This window comes from Rhinopithecus roxellana, chromosome 2 (genome assembly GCF_007565055.1).
Source record: "Rhinopithecus roxellana isolate Shanxi Qingling chromosome 2, ASM756505v1, whole genome shotgun sequence".
NCBI classification, from domain to species: domain Eukaryota; kingdom Metazoa; phylum Chordata; class Mammalia; order Primates; family Cercopithecidae; genus Rhinopithecus; species Rhinopithecus roxellana.
In genome coordinates this window covers 59,658,464-59,667,901 of record NC_044550.1, presented here as the reverse complement: position 1 = coordinate 59,667,901, position 9,438 = coordinate 59,658,464, and the positions used below count along the sequence as shown (strand labels likewise).

The 9,438-nt window shown below is 38.9% G+C and overlaps 1 pseudogene across 1 annotated transcript; it reads left to right on the top strand.

Moving 5' to 3' along the window:
- Positions 1-684: 684 nt before the first annotated feature.
- On the top strand, positions 685-1,588 carry LOC104677752 (annotated as a pseudogene). Its single transcript, XR_004053911.1, has one exon. The product of XR_004053911.1 is annotated as a 60S ribosomal protein L6 pseudogene (transcript).
- The last annotated feature ends 7,850 nt before the right edge of the window (positions 1,589-9,438 follow it).

The following is a 9,438-nucleotide window of genomic DNA, read 5'->3' as shown; positions in this document are numbered from 1 at the left end:
CAATGGAACAGAACAGAGTCCTCAGAAATAATACCACACATCTACAGCCATCTGATCTTTGACAAACTTGAGAGAAACAAGAAATGGGGAAAGGATTCCCTATTTAATAAATGGAGATCTGGTTGTTTAAAAGATCTTTAAAAACTAAGATGAGGGCATTGTAGAGTAGGGTGTGCCCTAAATTCAATATGATTGGTATCCTTGTAAGAGAAGAGACATGAAGACAGACACTCGGGGCAGAAGGTCATGTAACAATGGAAGCAGAGCCTGCAGTGATGCAGCTCCAAGCCAAGGAATGCCAAGGATTTCTGCAACCACCAGAAATTAGAAAGCGGCAAAAAATTCTTCTTCTCTGGAGCCTTCAGAAAGAGCATGACCATGCCAACACTTCGATTTTGGACTTCTAGCCTCTAGAACTGTGATAGAATAAATTTCTGTTGCTCTAAGCCACCTTCATGCTAAATATTTTATGGCAGCTAATATAGTTTGGATGTTTGTCCTCTCCAAATCTCATTTTGAAACGTAATCCCTAATGTTGGATCTACTGGGAGGTGTTTGGGTTATGGGGGCAGATCCCTCATGCATGGCTTGGTGCTGCCCTTGTGATAATGGATGAGTGAGTTCTCATGAGAGCTAGCAGTTTAAAAGTGTGTGGCGACTTACTTCTCTTTCCCATCTTGCAAGATGGCTGGTGAAAAAGTTGAGAAGCCAGATAATAAAGAGAAGAAACCCGAAGCCAAGAAGGCTGATGCTGGTGGCAAGGTGAAGAAGGGTAAACTCAAGGCTAAGAAGCCCAAGAAGGGGAAGCCCCATTGCAGCCGCAACCCTGTCCTTGTCAGAGGAATTGGCAGGTATTCCCGATCTGCCATGTATTCCAGAAAGGCCATGTACAAGAGGAAGTACTCAGCCGCTAAATCCAAGGTTGAAAAGAAAAAGGAGAAGGTTCTTGCAACTCTTACAAAACCAGTTGGTGGTGACAAGAACGGCGGTACCCAGGTGGTTAAACTTTGCAAAATGCCTAGATATTATCCTACTGAAGATGTGCCTCGAAAGCTGTTGAGCCACGGCAAAAAACCCTTCAGTCAGCACATGAGAAAACTGCAAGCCAGCATTACCCCCGGGACCATTCTGACCATCCTCACTGGACGCCACAGGGGCAAGAGGATGGTTTCCCTGAAGCAGCTGGCTAGTGGCTTGTTACTTATGACTGGACCTCTGTCGATCAATCGAGTTCCTCTACGAAGAACACAACAGAAATTTGTCATTGCCACCTCAACCAAAATCGATATCAGCAATGTCAAAATCCCAAAACATCTTACTGATGCTTACTTCAAGAAGAAGAAGCTGCGGAAGCCCAGACACCAGGAAGGTGAGATCTTCGACACAGAAAAAGAGAAATACGAGATTACAGAGTAGCGCAAGATTGATCAGAAAGCTGTGGACTCACAAATTCTACCAAAAATCAAAGCTGTTCCTCAGCTCCAGGGCTACCTGCGATCTGTTTGCCCTGACGAATGGAATTTATCCTCACAAATTGGTGTTCTAAATGTCTTAAGAACCTCATTAAATAGCTAACTACAAAAAAAAAGTGTGTAGCACCTCCCCTTCTCTTTTGCTCCTGCTTTCGTCACATGATTTGCCTGCTACTCCTTTACCTTCTGCCATGATTGCAAGCTTCCTGGGGCCCTCACCAGAAGCAGATGCTGGAGCCATACTTGTACAGACTGCTAAAACATCAGCCAATTAAATCTCTTTTCCTAATAAATTACCCAGCCTCAGGTATTTCTTTATAGCAATGCAAGAACAGTCTAACACAGAAGCCCTAGGAAACTACTACAAAGGTCAACCAAGGAGGAAGGATCTAAGAATCAGGGTGAATCGTAAGTAGACCAGTCATCGCAAAGAATAAAACCTACTTTCAAATCAGCTCAATCCTGAATTGAATTAAGGTGAATTCTCTGTAACCTAAATGCCTGTCAAAAGCAAAAATAAACTGTCTTAGAAAAAACATGACATTATCTATCTATCCAAATTATCTCTATGATTTCTATACACATTGCCTATAACTCAATCTAAAATAATCAAACATTGCCACAAACAAGGTCTCAGGGCACAGCTTTGTTCAAGAGAGTTTCTACCACTGGCCCTGGGCTTCTGAACTCCCCACATTGTTCTTGCTTGTCACACCATTTTGGAAGTCACATTTTGCAATTGCTGTCTAAGAATTGCCACCTGTGGACTCTCAGGGCCCCAGGGTGTGCTCTGAATCTTCCCTCTCTGAATCCTGCTTTTTTTTTTTTTTTTTTTTTTTTTTTTTTTTTTTTTGAGATTAAGTCTTGCTCTGTTACCCATGCTAGGGTGCAGTGGCACAATCTCAGCTCACTGCAATCTCCACCTCCCAGGTTCAGGTGATTCTCCCACCTCAGCCTCTTGAGTAGCTGGGACTACAGGCATGTGCCACCCCATCCAGCTAATTTTTGTATTTTTAGTGGAGATTGGGTTTCACCACGTTAACCAGGCTAGCCTTGAACCCCTGACCTCAGGTGATCCCAAAGTGCTGGGATTACAGGCGTGAGCCACCGCACCCAGCCTCTGCCTCCTTCAGCAAAACAGCTTGCTCTGGTCTATCTTGTCCCTTTCAGACTGGAGACCTCTTGTTCAAAAGGAATATTCACTGGACAGCTCTGAGAACTTCAAGCCCTTACTGCCCCTTGAAACCTCTGGTCTTACCTGAAGAAACAACATGGGCTTCCTGTTCAGCTCTGCTTTTGGCAGCACTTAAAAGAAATCTGGGATTTTCTTGGGTTTCTTTTTTCTCTTACTTTTGATTAAATGTATTTTGAGTTTTTTTTTTCTTGTTGTTGTTTTTAGTTCTCCTATTGTTTCAGTATTTTCTAGAAAAAAAAGAGAGAGAGAGAAAATTTAGAACTAGACTTTTCAACTGCACTTGGAACTCTCCAAAACACAAAATTGTACATTCAATATGATCTCTGCTAATACAAACATTATCTATTGAAAAATGAAAACAAAAAGAGATACAATAGAATGCTAAGAAATGATGATTGGCCGGTGATGCAATTGCAGTTTATTTCTTATTCTCTGATATTTTATGTCTCTCCTGTCTTCCATAATATATATATTATTTTATATTCATAAAAATAAAGTAATAATTATATTAAAGTATTATTTATAAATAAAAGTAAAATTTTAAAAATAAAAATGTAAAAGTAAGAAGGCATATGCTCAGTGCTGTAGAGGCCATAAAAGATGTATAAAAGAGTCCTTGTCATGAAGGATCATGGACTTTGGTAAAGTTAAGAAAAGGCAAGTAAACAATCATTTTAATATAAAGTAAGTTTGAAAGTGCCTTAAATCTCAAACAATGGGCCATGGGATTTTAGAGTAGAAGCTGGCACATTAATTTAGAATGATGAGGAAGAATTTCCACTGGGAGGGTCCACATAGGTTTTGACTCAAAAACATAGTGAGATGGAAGAGGGATGGGGAGAAAAAGTCAGGTGATCAATCTAGCATAGCCCAAAATGTGACGAGAAGAAAGCCCAGAATGTGCTTGGTGAGTGGTGATTGTCCAGTTTGACTTGAGAGAGAGACCATCATAGGGAGATGAGGCTAGAAAGACAGACCTTGTGGCTTCCTTGAGTGCCAGGTTGAGACATCTGTACCTAAGTCATGAGGAATGGGAACTCCTTGGTGGCTTTTTGAGCAGAAATGAACACTAAAAGGGGCTATACTCAGGGAAGACTAATCTAGCTGTAGTGAATAGTAAGACTATTAAGGACATTATAGCAATGAACAGACAAGAGGTAAGAATGGTGTCAGTGAACATGAAAAAGGGGGACTATTCACTCACAAAATAGATCTTTACTATCGGTTTTGTCCCAGGTCCTGTGCTAAGTGCTAAGTCTACAGTGGTGAATGAAACAAATATAATCTCTGCTTGCTACCTAGTGGAAAAGAGACAAATAATTGCAAAATATCATTTTGGAAAGAAAAACAACCAGCTGCTGTTTACCGCATAAAAAAGCTGCAGAAGGGGAGTGATCAGGGAAAGGCATCCCTGAAGAGATGATACAAGAGACATAAAGATGAGGAGTTGGCTCTATAAAGACTGGGAGAAGAGGGTTCCTGGAAGAGCGGCCAGCACAGAAAAAATCTCAAGAAGGAAAGAGCTTAGTTCATTTGAGAAGCTAAAAGGAGGGCTATGAGGCTGAGCTATATTTACTGATGGGGTGAGGATGACATTGGACAGTAAGGAGGTACCTGGTCATACTGGACTTTGTAGGACAAACTAAGGATAATGAGAATGGTGCGCTAAGAAAGCATCCAGGCTGAACAGATGGCAGGACTACAAGAAGCTCAAGGGAACAAAGGAATGATTAGAAAACACTGGTGTCATTTTGAGCTCTTCAGGAAGCAGACACACCATTATGGAATCAGAAATGCAAGAGATCTGTTGCAGAGAAATCCCATGAAAAGGAAAGCAGAGATGAAGCAAGAGTAGTCAGGGAAATCCTTCAGACCATGACACAGATCTGACATCTGTGAAAGGAGACGGGGAAATGAAGAAAGATTGGAAAGGAAGAGCCCGAGGCGGCAGTGCATCTCTGAGAGTCTCAGGCCAGTGCAGGAAGGCAGAGCAAAGCAGCCTGTGAAGGAGTCCCATGTCAGGCAGCAATGATCGGTTTGCATGCTCCTCCTGAGCTCAGCCACTGGCTGGAGACGGCCCATGCAGAGCAGAGCTTCGGCATGAACACTGCCACGGATCCTGAAGGTACAGCAAATGCAGGCTGCCAGCTCACTACACTCCTTGCCACAAGTTCTCACTTAAAGGGACATCTGAGCAGGGCACCTCCCAGGCTCTCGCATTTGGTAAATCTAAATGATCTCTTTGGGGAAGTTATAAAACTAAGTTCAACTAAAATTTCAAATAATAGTTAACAGAGAAGACAGAAAGAAGGAGTTTGGGTTAAAGCATTTTATGATTTGACCTTCTTTCAGAAGAGGATAGAGACATGGATTAATGTTAGGTCACATGAAACATGCATATTAAAATGTTAAGGGTAACCTTTAAAAGGAATATATAGTGTATGCATAACTTTTCAAATCAGTAAAAAGACCCGAGGAAAAGAGAAAACTTGATCACCATAATCAAAGGTAGGAAAACAGGGAAAGAATTAAGCAAAGCAAAGTGAATAGAAAGCAATGCATAGCTCAGAGAAGCTACATGGAGGAAATAAAGTGGAAAAAGTACAGGCACGATTATTTCCTGGTCTTTCATAGTAAGGCAAGCAATATCTTCTAAAATTGATAATTTATCTAGGAGTTTAAGTATTTTATAAAGCTAAGCAATAGAACAAATATAAATAGCACAAAACAAAAAATGTGGAGGGTAAAAGTTGGGTAGTATAAGCAAGTTAATGATTCTTTCATTGTAAGGAATGAATAGATGCTATCTAAGGTCAACACGTTAATTAGCAGAGGTATGAATATATTACTCAGAGTATTGGGGGTAAAGCATAAGAATTAAAAATACAAATGGTTAAAAGTAATTGAGTTTAAAGACCTACTGAGGATTGAGAAGTGAAGGTAAACGTTCACATTTATTTTTTGTACTTCTGCGTTTTAAAATTTTCTGCCAGTGGATTATGGGAGCAAAGAAAGAAGAGTGTTCATAGATGGCTCCGTGCTGATAGGCCAAAGAATGGGTAGTACCTTTGAAAAAAACAGAAAAGCCAGAAGGAGCAGGTAGGATATAGAAGAAGATATATTTCTATCTCACTTGTGAAACCAGTGTTCAAATTTCTGTTTGTAAATCCATTCAGCAAAGAGCTCTTTAACTCATCGAATGCAGAGGCACAGGTTCACAGGCAGGCTAAGAGAGATGGAAACTACAGAAAATTGATTTGATTTTTGATAAATAAATATTGTCTTGACAAAATATTTGATAAAAGTTTCTGGATTCTGAGCCCTCATTCGGGCAGGATCATTCCCTCACAGGGCCTGTGGCTACCCTTTTTGCTCTGAGACTCAAAAAAAATTTCAGAAGGAAAAGATTGAGAAACCTGCTTTGAATTACAGCACAGCTAGGCAATATTTTTCTTAGCCAGTGGGTGTTTCTCTTTATAGAACTTTGGAACACATTGGAAGAGGACATTGGAACGTTGGAAGGGAAGGAGGTCTCTCAAGTTCCTAGCTCTAAGTTTAATAACTTGAATATATTCTGGTTAAGTCATCTTCAATAACTTGTATCCATTTTGATTGTGATTTTTATTTTCTGTAAAGCTATTTTCCAAAATTTAAACTTCTCATAATAGCATGATCCTCAAAACAATGGATTTTGTTATTGTCAGCAAGCCTTCATCACCTCCAGGTTCCAACATCACTAAGTTGGAACCACAGATAAAAAATTATTCCATGGAACACTGAAATCTTGGAAAGGCTGACTGTAGAAGGCATTTATTTAGAAGTCCTAGATAAGTTCTGGGCCCTCAATTAATAAATAAATGGATGAGTAGGTAAAAAAGAATGAATGAACATGGAAAACCACCCATCATGTACAAATGCTCAATGATGTGAATGAATAATGGATGTGCTGGCAGCTCATGCACCGCATGTTACAACGAGTGCTATGGCATGAGCTCCATGACAGCAGAGACCTCTCCTATTTATCTCTGTGTCGCAGAGCCTAAAACACTGTAGCTCAATCAACTAAAAAGCAAAATGAAAATGTGACTGCCAGTGGATATTTTAGGGGGCAAATGTTATGAAACAAAAATAAAACAAAACAAAAATTCCACCTTAACTCACAAAATGCTATTTCCCCCTCTATCTGAAAAGCTCAGGATAGATCTTTAACAAAAATCAAAACTTTTAAAAATTGGTTTTAAAAACCTTAAGAGGAAGGTCTGTGAACAGAAAGCAGTAACTGATTTCTTTTTTTTTTTTTTCTAGCTTTATTGAGATACAATTACACATAAAAATTGTGTATGTTTACAGTGTATAAATATATATATATACACACACACATGCACACTGTGAAATGAGCACCTCAATCAAGTTCAGTGACATATCCATCACCTCACATAGCTATTTTCTTTTTTGTTGTAGTGAACATTAAAGATCTACTCTTTTAGCAAATTGCAAATATACAACACAGTATTATTAACTATAGTTGCTATGCTGAATATTAGGTCTCTGGAACTTACTCATCCTGAATAACTATGACTTTGCCCAACATTTCCCCATTTTCCTCACCCTAAACCCACCAACCACCATTTTACTTTCTATTTCTTTGAGTCTCACTTTTTTAGATTTTACATATAAGTGAGATCACATGGCATTTCTTGTTCTGTACCCAGCTTATTTCACTTAACATAATGTCCTCTGGGTTCATACATGTTTTCACAAATGACAGAATTTCCTTCTTTTTTATGGCTGAATAATATTCCATTGTGTATACATGCCACATTTTCTTTATCCATTCAACCCTCAATGGACACAGGTTGATTCCATATTTTGGCTGTTGTGATTAACCCTGCAATGAACATGGGAGTGGATACACCTCTTTGAGATATTGTTTTTATTTCTATTAAATATATACCCACTCTGTGATTTATAGTAACCAGTTTACCTTCAGTTCATACCACACTTCATCAAGGAAACCTCCTTGACTATCTATCGCATCCAGACTGCTCTAATAAGAAGCATGATAAGACCCTGGAACAAATTTCCCAAAGCATCTTGGGTATTTTCTATCTGCTTTTGGCAACTTCTATGAAAATTCATTCTGGAAGATGCCAAATTTTAACTTCTGTGCAATTCTCATCATTCTGTTTTCACTGTTCACTTTATAACAAAACAAGCCAAGGTGAACACACCACTCCAAAGGAAGAAGGGTAAAGTTAAAACCCCTTCCCAATAGGGACTTGGATTAAACTTAACACCTGGACTTTGAGAATGTTCAACTCAGGGAAATCTGACAGTATATGTATCTCTCTGCTGGATTTCACATGTCAACACACACATTTTCCATACAACTATGAGGATATTCTGCCATGATATGCTTAATATCTAACACTGCTTTTATTGCTCAAGAAAACCAGAAGATGTTTATCCTCATGTGATAATGGCTTTGGGACACAGGGGGCATTGGTGATGACCTCCAAATGAAATACGCCCAACGCTCCACTGCCACCCTTCCCCAGCCCAGCCCTGATATTTCCCAGAGCATCTTCTGGTTACGCCAACTGACAGCAACTTCAGACTCGCACATGGAAACTTAATTGCTGTTGCAGTTAGACTTTATCATCCCGTTGTTTCTTCCTGTATAATACAGATAATCATCCACATGAAAACATGGGCTATGCAGAGCAAATACTACCAGATGGTCCATCAAAACCTACACTCATCAACTCCAAGAAATATAGATCAGCCTGTATTTCATCAATCTAACCTCGCAGACCCAGCCAGTGGCTATATATCTGGATTTCTTCATCAATTCACATTGCCTTTTTATTGCTGGCTTGGGTGGTTTTTTTCCACTGGGTATTTGTATTTATATATATTTTTTAATTTGATGAAATTTATTTGCATTAAGTCTGATTTTGCATTTCATCGTCTATTTCTAAGATATCTTGCTTTATGAACTTGAACATGCTGCTTTTTAAGGGATTTAAAAAAAATAACATTATCTACTATTTCCAGGAACTTTATAAATATTAACTTGTTTATACCTTTAAAAAGCCTACATGATATTGTTGTCTCTATTACATAAATGAAGAGAATGAAAATAATAGAAGTTAAATAACTTGCTCACCACTGATAAGTGTTGATACAGGAATGTGAATAGAGATCTGTCTGGCACCAAAGCCAATGGTCTTTCCACTCTACCACACTGCTCCATCACAGATCTGGTTACATTGGGAGAATAGGAAACATAACAAGCCTACGAAGTACTAAGTGTTATCATTAAAGTAAAATCCCACATAACACTTATAACAGGAATAATCAGGGTTCTCCTTATATTTTCTCCTAAATGTACACAAACACAACTGTCTCAATGTCTTCAGGAATAAATGAGAGTCTATATGATTTAGTAAACTATTATTAGATATTATTAGATTATGTAGAGAGATACTATTATTAGAGTATGTAGAGAGATACTATTGTATATGTTCATTGGAACTGGGGTTAAAAGACCTTTGTAAAAACCCAGCTTCTCCATTTGATATCTGTGTGACTTTGCACATGTTACTGATTATTTAGAGTTCTCTTATTTGTAAAATTGTGTTTGACAGAGAAGGACAATGCTTTCCAGATATACCACTCCACCTCCCTGCAGTCAGGGTGAGACCATGTGACTAACTCAAGCTGGTGAAATGTGAAAGCACAGGACTTGAATCTCTCCAGGTCAAGGTA